This window comes from Malania oleifera, chromosome 3 (genome assembly GCF_029873635.1).
Source record: "Malania oleifera isolate guangnan ecotype guangnan chromosome 3, ASM2987363v1, whole genome shotgun sequence".
Classification (NCBI taxonomy): domain Eukaryota; kingdom Viridiplantae; phylum Streptophyta; class Magnoliopsida; order Santalales; family Ximeniaceae; genus Malania; species Malania oleifera.
The window spans coordinates 36,938,728-36,952,889 of NC_080419.1; positions in this window are offsets into that span (position 1 = coordinate 36,938,728).

Below are 14,162 nucleotides of genomic sequence, written 5' to 3' on the forward strand. Positions count from 1 at the left end.
CCTTTGCTATTTTCATTATGTTTCCAAAATAACCATAATGCTATAATTATGTACTATAAAATCTGAGCAATTGTAACATCTCAATGCTATAACTATATAATCTGTCTTTATAAATTGTGTGTTATGGTATTCAGGAAAACATAGCATTCTGTAAAAACTATGATATACTAAACTAAATAAAATCTATATAAATCTATCTGTTAATCATCTGTGAATAACTGTATATACATGCTATATAACATAATATGCTGAAGTACTATATAAATTTTACATCAGGTAAATATCTACCCAGGCCACGCAACATTAAAACATTCGTTTTGTAGAAACTGCATAATAACTGGTATATATGTATCTATGAAAACTCTGTTAATATTCTTAAAATCCTAGCATAGCATGTTTCCCTTACCTTAACTCTGACAAGCCCCTACTGAATTCTGGCCCTATACCCGTAGGGTTCCTAGCTCAGCATCCTAAAAACAATATCCCCCATAACAAAATATCAGTATTTCCTTACCAACAACATTTTTCATAACTACAAAAAAGGCATGATCTGAATAAAATACCTTACCCTGGATTTGGGATGAATTTTAAATCAACTTTTCCCACGATCTAGTCCGACAGACTTGTAGAGAACTTTGCCGAAAGTGTCATGGTGGCCTCGGATCTTCAATCTAACGAGAAATGGAGCCAAGATTGAAGAGAGAAGGGGAGGGAGTCGTAGGAGAGAGAAAAAGGAGGGTTCTGCACTGAAATTTTGGTTAAAAATCTGAGTTTCAGCTATTTATAGGACTGGATTTGTCGACGAGACACGTCACCTCGTCGACGAGTCCTTCAATAATTTCGTCGATGAACTTCCTCCCTCATTGATGAATTTCAGACTGTCCTAAAAACCCTTCTCGGTATCTTCTCATCGACAAGTCATGGCTTCGTCGATGAGGTCCCCTATGCGCTCGTCGATGAATTCCCTATGTTCGTCAACGAGGCCCAATGTAAGGATCTCGCGTTGTTATTCTTATCCAGGCTGAGCAGTTTTTTGAAATATTCTTTGGGCCAAGCAACCTTCAGGTGGAACGACTCTTAATCCGAGTAGCTCTTTAAGATACTCTTTATGCTAAGCAATTTTAGGCCAAACAGCTCTTTGAAGTATTCTTTGAGCCAAGCAGCTTCAGGCCGAGTAGCTCATTGATCTAAGCAGCTCTTAATCCAAGTAGCTCTTTGAGATACTTATTATACCAAGTAGCTTCAGGCCGAGCAACTTTTTGAAGTATTCTTTGGGTCAAGCAGCTTCAGGCCGAGTAGCTCTTTGAAGTATTCTATGGGTCAAGAAGCTTTAGGTCGAGCGACTCATTGATCCAAGCAACTTTTTGAGAAACTCTTTATGCCGAGCAGCTTTAGGCCTAGCAGTTTTTTGAACAACCGTTCAAGCCGAGTAGCTCTTTAAGCTTGCCTTACCTATTTAGGTTATCTTCAAAGCTCATGAGTTTTGCTCATTAGTTGCATCTGTTTGGGCTATCTTAAGGCCTTATGAGCTTCACTCATCAATTGGGCCGGTTCTTTTTTACCTTATGAGAGTTGCTTATTTGTTTAGGCTGTCTTGAGGCCTTATGAGCTTTGCTCATAATTTGGGCCGATTTTCTTTCACCTCGTGAGCTTTTGCTCATCCGTTTGGGTTGTCTCGATGCCTCATGAGCTTTGCTCATCAGTTGGGTCGTATTTTTTGGATTCGAGATCTTTCTTGGGGCTTATAGTTGCTTTTTAGGATTAATCACCTATTCGGGACGTGTGCCCATTCGGGATATGTACTTATTTGGAATGCATGCCCATTCGAAATACATGCCTATTTGGGATGCATGTCCGTTAAGGGTATGCACCTATTCAAAAAATGTACCTTTCTTGGTATGTATGCCTGTTCAAGATACTCCATGTGTTTGGGAAGCATGTCTGGATGCACCTATTCGAGATATGTACCTACTTTGGGTTGCATACCTTCTCGAGATTTGTGCTTTGTTTTGGCATTCACACCTTCTAGTGATTCTCACCTTCTTGCGTTCTATGATTAGTGAGATTCGCACCAACTTTGCTTTATATAAGGCGTTTGCCTATTCATTACTTCCTTGTCTTTAATGGAAGTTTCTTTTGCGCTTTACTAGGTATGCCTTTCCATCCTCCCCTTTTGGAGTTTTTATATTTTTTTTAGTTTTCCTCCGCATTGTCTTTGTATGCGCATTACTTTTGGTTTTTTCTTCATACGTTCCTCATACATTCTTCATATTTTTTTAAAAATCTTCTTCTTGTTCTTAATGCATTCTTTGCATTTTTCACGTGTTCTTTGAATGTTCTTCACTGATCGTTGAAGGTTTTCCTTTTTATCCTTTTTTTGAGAGAGTATAATTTGTTTTTCCTCTTGTCCTTTGAAGTATGTCCATTCATTTTTTATGGAGTCTTCTAAGGCTCAATCTGCGTCCCCAGTTAGTATAAGTAATGCTAGGTCATGCCTAACCCATGAAGATTTGTGTGGCCTATGTCGCTTGTGTTCTATTCCAGACAATATTCAACTTAGGCTACCCACTAGCTCTGAATTTGCCCAACAGCCTAGCCTCAATAAGATCCACCTTTACACAAACTAAATCGACCTTGGCCTTTGACTACCTTTCCACCCCTTTTTCTTTGAAGTACTGCGATTTTATAACATAGCTCCCTACCAACTAGGCCCCAACTCGTACCTTACCCTAGTATGCTTTACGGCTCTCCTCATCCACAATGGTCACCAACCTTTCGTTGCTTTATTTCAGTGTTGCTATCAGATGAGAGAACATACAATAGAAAAGGAGGTGTTCTACTTTAACTGCCTTCTCAATTTCAAATTGTTCACCCTTGGTAATTCATCTATCCACAATTGGAAATTCAGGTTCCTCTTCGCATCTGGGGAGCTGAATTTTCATAGGCCTCGCGTCTGGTCAACCCCTCTTGATGGTGATATCTTTTATCCTATCCTTCCCCCTGTATATTTTTTATTCCACCTGCTTTGTGTCTGATTCTAGCTTCCTTTTCAACCCACCAATGCCACATGCTCCCTTCCTTGTCTTCCTTGGAGCAAACCATCATTGGGGATCTCCGATCTAGGGCCCGTCAAGGGATCGTTTCTTATTCCGAGTTGCTTAAGGACCGAACCCTTGTACAATGCCACCTCGGTCCTGTTTCACCTAGTCCCTGCCTTTATTTTTCATAAGCTTTGTGGTACCTCATATACCTATTTTATCTAGTCCTTACCCATTTTATTTTTAAGCATGGACTGGAGTCGCTTTGAGAACATGCTTTCTAAAAAGAAAAGGCAAAGGGTAGGCGAGAAGAAGAAGAAGAAGAAGAGCTCACTAGGAGAGTCCTCTTAGATGGAGGATGTGCTTGAGATAGATGAGGAGCTCCCTTCCCAAGCACCAACACTAGGTGCCGCTGCATTCAAGGGGTCAAGTTTTCACAACCCTCTACTTTCTAGTCCTGCCCTCCAACGCGTTGTATACTCGGAGGATGCTTTGGAGTTGAAAATGATGCTTCCAGAAAGCCTTGCTACATCTGCTCGACACACTACTTACCGATAGCCTTTTGATATGTTTATAAGTTTATTTTGCTGCTCATTACTACATGCTTATGGTATTGTTGCTATTTTCATCTGGCAGTCATAAACTTTACTATAGAAGATAAGGTGGTTGAGATGAATAGGGTCTCCATAGAGGCAAGGAAACAAAACCTGGCTTTACAAAATAACCTTAATGATGCTACTATTCGGGAGAAGTCTCTCTAAGAGGAGATTGCTCAGATTTGGAGCGAAGAGCTCCCTACTACTACTAGTACTGCAATATAAAATTACTGCAATTCTAACCAGTTCGTGGAGGACAACTCCCAGTCATACCGCGTAGGCTTCCAGAGGTGTCGAGAGCAGGTTAGGACCATGTATCCTAACCTTTGCCTGACCAGCGTCTGTTCTCTTGGTTATGGTAATGAGAGTCCTCCGTCAGGGGAAGAATGTGGAGGGGATGATGGAGAAGGCAATAAAGTTGGTGACTGAAATTCATGTTGAAATTTTATTGCTACTTAATTTTCTTTTTAATCATTACAGAATTGTAAATAATATTTTTTTTATCAAATCAAAGTTCCATGTGTTCTTAATCTCCTTCCCCTCTAAGTCTTTCAATATGTATGCCCCTGGCTTGATTTCTATTGCTATCTAATATGGCCCCTCCCAGATGGGCTTCAACTTATTTGACCCGAGTTCTAAAGGGTTTTTTCGAACTCTTCTCAGGGTTAAATCTCCTACCTTGAAAGTCCACACTCTTACCTAAGCGTTGTAATATCTGGCCTCCCTTTGTTGATAAGTTGCAACTTTTATCTATGCTTGATCCTACTGCTCTTCCATAAATCTAGATCTGCTTTCAATTCCTCACCGTTCCCCTCTTCGTTGAAATGTTGTCTTCGCCAAGAAAGGATCCCTATCTCTGCACGGATGACTGCCTTTGCTCCAAAGGCGACTAGGAAAGGAGTTTCCCCCATAGCTATTCGTCGGTTTGTATGGTATGCCCTTATGATTGATGGAAGATCCTCTACCCACGTACCTTGTGATGATTCCAGATGTGTTTGTAGGCCTTGCGGGATCATTCTATTCATGTTTTCCACCTATCCATTGCTTTGCAGATGTGTCATGGATGCAAAGAGTAGCTTTATGACAAGGTCAGCGGCAAAAGCTTTGAAATGGTTGTTATGGAACTACCTTCTGTGGTCTATCACTATGACCCAATGTACTCCAAATTTGCAGGCCATCAAAACCCATACAAACTTGGTGATGTTGCGCTCTATTATATGGGACAGAGCTTCAACATCTACCCATTTTGTGAAGTAGTCGATGGCCACTAGAAGGAACTTCCTTTGTCCGACAGCTTGTGGTAACGGCCCCAGAATGTCAAGCCCCCATTGAGCAAAAGGATATGGACTGGTTAAGGGGGATAGCATGCTAGTTGGCAAGTGTGGTACGCTAGCACACTTTTGGCATCTGTCACACCATTTTACTAGTTTGTTCGCATCTTTTCTCATAGTGGGCCAATAGTATCCTTACAACAGAGCTTTGTGGGTCCAAGCTCTACTGGCCAGATGGTTCCCAAAGACCCCTTTGTGAATTTCCCTTAGTATATACTCCTCTTCCCTGCTACCTAAACATCATAAATATGGTAGTATCAAGGATCGCCTATACAACATTGGTCTATAAGTGTGTATCGGCTGCCTTCTTTCTTATCCTCAGAGACTACTTCCGATCATTTGGTAGAGACCCATCTCGAAGGTACTGTATCAAGACGGTCCTCTAGTCTTCTTCATTTTTCTCTACTATCGCTACTTTAAAGGTGGTCTCCTCGTAAGTTGGCTTCTTTATTCATTCTAGGTAGACAGCATTTTCTCAATCTAGTTTTGAACCTAAGGCTAATTTCCCCAATGCACTAGCTTTTGTATTTTCTGCTCGGGGGATGTGCTCTATGGTGAATTGAGAGAACGTCTAGATATATTCTTGCACCTTTGCAAGATATCTCTTCATCTTTTGATCTCTATCTTCAAGTTCGTCTTTCACCTGCTCGACCACTAATTGGGAATCACTTGAGACCTGAAGCCTTTCAACTCGAGAGATACCGATAGCCACAGCCTTGCTAACGATGTAGAGATCCGAAAAATAATAAGGGGAATTTGGTTTGGTGGAGGACCAAACCATCGACGCTTTGGTGGATCTTAGGAAAACCGTCGACGATTTCATATTACCAAAGACTGGTAAATGTAAAATGGTAAAAATCAATTTGGTTAAAAACCAAACCATCGACGGTTTCACGGGAAATCGTCGACAGGTTCCTCTGGGCCAACATGCTTATAAATAGAAATCAGCTCTCTTTTTTTTAAGAAAACTCTCTCTCTCTCTCTCTCTCTCTCTCTCTCTCTCTCTCTCTCTCTCTCTCTCTCTCTCTCTTTAGGGCTGCGACACACTCCTTCTCTCTCTTCATTTTCTCTCCAAGAACTCAGCCAAATCGAAGGATAAACGCCATTTATGGGTCCTAGAATCGATCCTTAGTAGTTTAATCAAAGTGGATTTGTCGTTTGAGCATCATAAACACCACTCTAGGGATAAGGTAAGGGGAATAAATTATGTAAACTTATTTTTGTAATTTAACTGATTAAAATTAAGATTTTGAGTACAAAAATGTCATATATGATTTTCTAAATAATATAGGCATATGGAAATGGATTATTATTTATGTATTTGGGAAAAACTAAGTGAGTAGGGTAATCATCACATTTTTCTGAAAAATTTATATTATGTGTTTAAGTAAAATTATGGAGATGATCATACCCTTGTTTTCAACAAATATATTTTTTTTCCCAGGCAGTTTATCAGATTATGATTTAAGCATTTAAAATGTGTAGCATGAGAATAAATGGTCATAGTTGCAAAAACAAATTAGTTGGAATATCTTGTGTGATACAATATAGATAAGATGTGATTGTTTACTGTAATGTGATTTTATATTGAGATTGGATAATAAGCTCCTAGCAGTCCTGAGGAACAAAAAGTTTAGTATGCTACCTTTAAATTGGTCGGGGAGGCCAAGTGATGGTGGAGATTAGTAAAGTTTCTTGAAAAGCAGAGACCTAAACCCACGGCTATGACTTGGAACCATTTTAAGGATATTTTCTTTGCCAGATACTTCCCTGCTGCCACCAGGGATACTAAGGAGGAGGAGTTCATAAATTTGACTCAAGGGCATTTGATCATACAGCAGTATGCAGCCAGGTAGTGGTTTTTTAGGTACAAAATTTCTCAAAACTGGTAGATAAAGCTACGGTATTGGAAACTAGTTTGCAGCGGAGTGTGGGAATACAATTAGAGGAAAAGGCTCGTGCCTCTTGGTTTTCAAGCCAGTATGAGTCAGAGTACATGGAGAATAAATTGAAATAATGTGGACTAGAGATCTAAAATGGGGAATCAAGCGGGGTAGAGTAATCTGTTGCACCCTTTTTGTCCCAAGATTAGGAGAAGACATTCAAGGGAATGTCGGGCTGGGACAAACGTCTATTTTTAGTGCAGTTGGCCCGATCACATTGCATGAGATTGTCATGTGCCACCAATCAATGCACCCCCTATTAGTCCATACTTGGGAGACAGTTAGGTATCCCGAGGCGGCCATCAGAGGAACACCGTCCCCATCATGGGTTTATTCTTTTACACTAGGAGAAGTAGAAAATGCAAGTGACGTGGTGACAAGTAATGTTTTATTTCTGTCAAATAAAGCTATTGTATTATTTGATTCAGAGGCAACAGACTCATTTATATCTCGGGAGTATATCAAATTACGTAGGATAAAAGCTTAACTGTTAGATATAGACTTATCGGTGGTCACACCGACGTGGACCGTGGTGGTGTGTAGAAGGGTTCTCAAGGACTATCCAATTAGTGTTCAGGGGAGAACGCTACCTGCTAATATAGTTGTTTATGATATGCATGGATTTGACATGATTCTAGGGATGGACTGGCTAGCCTCCAATTATGCCAGTATTGATTGTTATAAGAAGGAAGTGATGTTAAGACCTCCAAAGGAGCAGGAGTACAGATTTGTTAGGTCGTGTGCGCGCCTCACCGCAAATACTATCAGCCATTCAAGAAAAAAGGCTACTCCTGGATGGTTGTCACGGATACTTAGCTTGTGTGACAGAAGCACTAGAAGGATAATTAATGCTCGAGGATATTCCAACAATGAGGGATTTCCCTGATGTATGTACGGAGGACTTACCTGGGTTGCCTCTTGACCGTGAAGTTGAATTTGCCATTGATCTACTTCCAGGAATGAAATCAATCTCTAAGAATCTCTACAGAATGGCTCCAGGTGAATTAAAGGAATTAAAGGAACAGTTGCAAGAATTACTGGACAAGGGATTCATTAGACCCGGCATGTCACCCTGGGGAGCACTAATGCTTTTCGTAAAAAATAAAGAGGATGTGTATCTATTACCGAGAGATAAACAAAGTAACCGTTAAGAACAAGTATCCACTTCGTGGAGCACGAGTTTTCTCTAAAATTGATCTCTAATCCGAGTACCATTAGGTGAAGGCTAAGGTAGAGGATATTTCGAAGACTGCATTCCGAACTAGGTATGGCCATTATGAATTCTTGGTTATGCCATTCAAACTGACCAATGCTCCTGCTGCATTTATGGATCTTATGAATAGGGTGTTTCATGAATATTTAGATCGGTTTGTGGTTGTATTCATTGATGACATTCAGATTTTTATTTAAGGAGTCTCAACGAGCATGAAAATCAGTTGAGGATGGTACTTTAGGTGTTGAGGGATCGAAAGTTGTATACTAAATTTAAGAAACATAAATTTTGACTAGAAAAAGTTGCATTCCTCAGGCATGAGGTATCCAGGGGCGGTATTTCTATGGACCCAAGTAAGATGGAGGCAATGGTAAACTAGGAGAAACCAAAGAATGTTCACGAGGTTATGAGCTTTTTAGACCTGGCAGGATATTATCGCTGATTTGTGGAAGACTTTTCTAAATTATCAAGTCCACTGACAAAATTAACAAGAAAGAATGTAAAATATAAGTGGACATATGAATGTGAATAGAGTTTCCAAGAGTTAAAGCAGCGACTCATCACTGCGCCAGTACCAACAATTCCTTCAGGAGAAGAAGGTTTTGTGATTTACAGTGATGAGTCTAGGAAAGGGCTTGGGTGCGAATTGATGCAACGGGAAAATGTTATTGCATACGCTTCTCAGCAACTCAAGGAGTATGAGAAGAATTACCCAACACATGATTTGAAATTAGCAGTAGTGGTTTTTGCACTTAAAATTTGGAGACACTACTTGTATAGTGAAAGGTATGAGATTTATACTAATCATAAAAGTCTTAAGTACTTCTTTACGCAAAAGAAATTGAATATGAGACAGAAGAGATTGTTAGAACTGATAAAATATTATGATTGTACCATTAACTACCACCCAGGGAAAGCAAATGTGGTAGCTGATGCGATGAGTCGAAAGTCAGGGAATGCGGCGATCTCGGCAGTGGTAGTTTAACATCAAATCAGGATAGATCTAAAATGATTTGGTGTAGAAATAGTGGAAGGAAATCATCGAGCTTTCATTGCTAATTTAGTAATCCAACCTGTAATGACCCGAAAACTAAAACAAATTAAATAATTAGTAAATATAATAAATGAAATGGATTAATGGATAATAAGGAAAAAGAAAAGAAATAAGAGGAAGAATAGCAGGCCTCATCGACAAATGATTTCTCTTCGTCGACGAGTGTCCTTCTATAGATCGTCGACGAATTCCATTCCTCGTCGATGAAGGAATCCCGAGAGAGTAAATTTGAAACTCTAAATTTCGTCAACGAATGTATCTTCTCATCGACGAAGTCTCTTCAGTGGTTCGTCGACGAACCCACGTATCTCATCAATGAAGCCCTACCTATAAATAGAGTTTTCCTTCATTTCAGCGAGAAAATTTCGGGATTTCACTCTGTCTCTCTCTCTCTCTCTCTCTTTCTCTCTCTCTCTCTCTCTCTCTCTCTCTCTCTCTCTCTCTATAAAAAATGGATCTCCAACCTTCTCTCTTCGATTTCGGGCTGGATTTGACCCGGTTTGACGATATGGAACCACCAAGAGGTTCATAGGATCGTTCTCTACGAAGCTGTAGGAGCTAATCGTTGGTTTGAGAGGTGTAGGAAACATTCCAAAATCAGGGTAAGTGAGTTATTTTGGGAATTTCTTAACGAATATTGTTATTTGGAGTCTAGAAAGTATTAAATAAGTATTTTTCTTAAGATTTGAGTCAATTAGGGTTTATTTTAATTAAGCTAGGGTTTTTGATTTAGGGTCCAAATGAACGTCGTGGGTATCAGTTCAGCGATCCTACAAGCGTAGTTCAGAAGTCAGGTAAGGGGAAAATGTATATTAAATCAGATTTTAAGAAATTAAAGGAAATAAATTATGTTATATTTATGTTTATGTTTTGGTATGGATTATTAAAATGCCAACCATATAAACTATGTTTTCTAAGCCTAGGACCATTTATATAGCTATGTATATGTGAAAATGAACTAATGAAAGTGAAAGCTAGGTATTTTCTGGGAAATTATGTAAGAAATGGAAATTATATTGTTAGTATTTAAATGCTAAATGTGAGTTGGCTTATTTTTCAAGGAATATGTATAAATTTTACTACTAAATTGTGTGGCATAAGTACATGTAAGTTCTGTACAAATATATGTTAAATGTATAAGATGCAGGCTAAGTAAGTAATGCATAAGAATGAAATATGATATGAATCATGCTACTTGTGTATGTTAATGCAACCATGTAAATGTAAGACAGCTGAAAAGAGTTGTGTTAGCAGATTCCAGTGCATTTCTATGTGGACTAATTGATAAAGCTAAAAGTAGCTGTGTTAGCAGATTCTAGCACATTTCTATGTGGACTTACTGATGACGGCTAAAGACCAGTTGTAGTACGAATGAATGAAATGAAAATGGAATGAAATGGCAATGGAATGAAAATGGAATGAAATGTAAAATGTGAACGATGAAAATGGGAAAGATTCACTTAAAGTGAAATGTAATGCAATGTTAAACCTATGAACATAAATAGATGTGAATGATTGAATAATGATAGAAAAAATAATGTATTATGACATTAGAAGTATCTATGCTTGTAGAACATGTTACGAGTGGGTAGGGCGCACTCTTCGCCCAAGGGCTTGCTGAGAAAGGCTAGTGCGCTAATAACTTCAGATGTGGCAATAGCTGCATAACGTACTAGAATAGAGGGAACCTACTTGTATGGGCGAGTATATTTCCCTATCTTTGGGGCCTTCATTGGTAAACCTTTGTTGAACTGTGTGAGTACGAGATCAATTTAATACTTGAGGGCTTACTGAGTAAGGTTAGTGTCTGGTATGCTTCAGCAGCGACCTTAGGGTTGCCTAAGTATTATAGCAGAGGGGTGCTACTTATACGGGCAGGTAATCACCCCTATCTTCAGGTAATCTCATGGGTTAAATCTTTTACATGTGATTGATTAGGTTCAAAGAATGGTTTCAGTGTTTATGATAATATTTTACAAATGTAATTAAAATGATATTTATAAACCTCATGATAGCCACACGCTGTTTTTAATATATTGTTTCTTCCCTTACTGAGATGTGTCTCACCTGAATATGACTATTTCTTTTTTAGGACATCCTCAAGGTCAGGCTTAGAGAGCTCGAGGGTTTATCGCATTTTTTAGGATTACAAAGAGAAAGGGTATATTTTTTATAATACTGTTGGGTTATATAAAGTTTAAGGTATGTTTTTATGTTTTTAGTCTGCTGAGAAAGGAATGATTGTGAATACTGAAATGTTTTGGAGATATGTGTATATATGGAAATGTAGTTGATGAATGGATAATATGGATTATAGATAGGAAATAATAGACTCTGGTATTATATGTATGGAGATTATGTTTATATTTTCCGATGCGTATGTATTGATTTGTGAATTATCAGGATTTAATTAGGTATAACGCACCAAACCGGGTTTAAGGGTTTGGGGCGTTACTTTTTGGTATCAGAGCAATAAATTTTGGGATTTTGAGAACTTTAGAAATGATTTATACCAGAGTATAGGTATGATTTAGGATGAAAATAGGAGATGGCTAGGTTAGGTGTTGAGAAGTAGGTATGGTGTAGGAAAGTATAGGATTTTGTCTTATAGCTTGGAGGAAAAAATCCCTTGGTGAACTTCTATGATTTTCTGATTCAGTTGACGGTTTCAGAAAACCACGGCAAATCCACCGACGTGATGCTTTTTAGCCGTGAGATTGGTCCTTATATGGAGATTTTGGATTTTTATTGGATTTAACTTAATGATTATGGTATTTAGGGTTATGATATAGAATTCTTATCTCGTCTCTGTCCTATTTTCAAGATGGATTCTGGAGATGAGAATGTAGAGGTTGAAAGAAGGGAGGATTCAGTGACTTCTAGTGAAGAAGAAATAGATACCTTTAAGGTGCTGTGGGGCATCGCTCACCAAGTTAAAGCAGAGATGAAGAAGGATCCAAAAGAACAGAACTGTACACCTATAGGACAGGACTGTAGCATTAAGGAATTTATGAGGATGAACCCTCCAGCCTTTATCGAAGGACCTGATCCAGTAGCTGCAGAGAATTGGGTATAGGAAATAGAGGAGATCATGATTGTACTCGACTGCACGGATGAACAGAAAGTCCGGTATGTTGCATTCAAAATGACTGGAGAGGTGAAGCACTGGTAGCTTTCTGCGAAGTTGCTAGAGGATCAGAGGGTGGTAAAGATAGCTCTTACTTAGGAGAGATTCAAGGAGCTATTCTTTGACAGGTATTTTCCTTCATCTGTCAGAGAAGAAAATATTAAGGAGTTTACTAATTTGACCCAAGGGGATATGACGGTTGCGGAGTATGCAGTTAAATTTGTGAAATTGTCACGTTTCGCTCCATTTCTGATTCCAAATGAGGTAAGGAAGGCTAGGAAATTTGAGAAAGGCTTGAGGCGTAGAATTTATGAGCTGGTGGTCAAGTTTCAGGTTCAGAGTTTTTCAGAACTAGTTGATAAGGTATCGGTGTTGGAGAAAAGTATCCAGAGCAGCATTGAGTCTTTAGAGTAGAAGAAAAGACCTGGACCATCCAGTTTTCAGTCTGAGGCCAGTCAGGGATCAGCAAAGAAAGGAAAAGAGACAGTGGACTCTGTATGCCTGAAGTGTAATAAAAGGCATAGGGGCGAATGTTGGTTTGGCACTCCAAATTGTTACAGATGTGGCAAGCCAGGGCATATCAAGAAAAATTGTCAGGAACCATTGCCTATGGTATCTGTCCAGAATCAGGATCAGGGAAAACAGTAGGTACCACTTGGAAGAGGTGCTCCACCCTGACTGCATGCACTTCAGGCTAAGGAGGATGTCATCAGGGAAGCAGGTATAAGATTATATTTAAGATAATGATGATTTAATTTAATGAAGAATGACTGAATGATTTATATGATGATATATATGCTGAGTTTTTATAGTTAGCAAATGAATTCAAGTAATGTGAAAGGATGATTAGTTAGCAAAATTTTAAGGACGAAATCTCATAAGGAGGAGAGAATGTAATGACCCAGAAATAAAAACTAATTAAATAATTAGGAAATATAATAAATGAAATGGATTAATGGATAATAAGGAAAAAAGAAAGAAATAAGAGGAAGAATAGCAAGCCTCGTTGACGAATGCTCTGTCTTCGTCGACGAGTGTCCTTCTATAGATTGTCGACGAATTCCATTCCTTGTCGACGAAGGAATCTCAAGAGAGTAAATTTGAAACTCTGAATTTTGTCAATGAATGTATCTTCTCATCGATGAAGTCTCTTTAGTGGTTCGTCGACGAACTCACGTGTCTCGTTGACGAAGCCTTGCCTATAAGTAAAGTTTTCCTTCATTTCAGTGAGAAAATTTCAAGATTTCACTCTCTCTCTCTCTCTCTCTCTCTAAAAAATGGATCTCCAACCTTCTCTCTTCGATTTCGAGCTGGATTTGACCCAATTTGACGATCCAGAACAACCAAGAGATTCGTAGGATCGTTCTCTACAAGCCTATAGAAGCTAATCGTTGGTTTAAGAGGTTTAGGAAGCATCCCAAAATCAGGGTAAGTGAGTTATTTTGGGATTTTTTTAATGAATATTGTTATTTGGAGTCTAGGAAGTATTAAATAAGTGTTTTCTTAAGATTTGAGTCAATTTGGGTTTATTTTAATTAAACTAGGGTTTTTTATTTAGGGTTCAAGTGAACGTCATGGGTATCAATTTGGGGATCCTGCTGGCGTAGTTCAAAAGTCAGGTAAGGGGAAATTGTATATTAAATCAAATTTTATGAAATTAAAGGAAATAAATTATGTTATATTTATGTTTATGTTTTGGTGTGGATTATTAAAATGTCAGCCATGTAAACTATGTTTTCTAAGCCTAGGACCATTTATATAACTATGTATATGTGAAAATGAACTAATGAAAGTGAAAGGTATTTTCTGAAAAATTATGTAAGAAATGGAAATTATATTTTTAGTATTTAAATGCTAAAT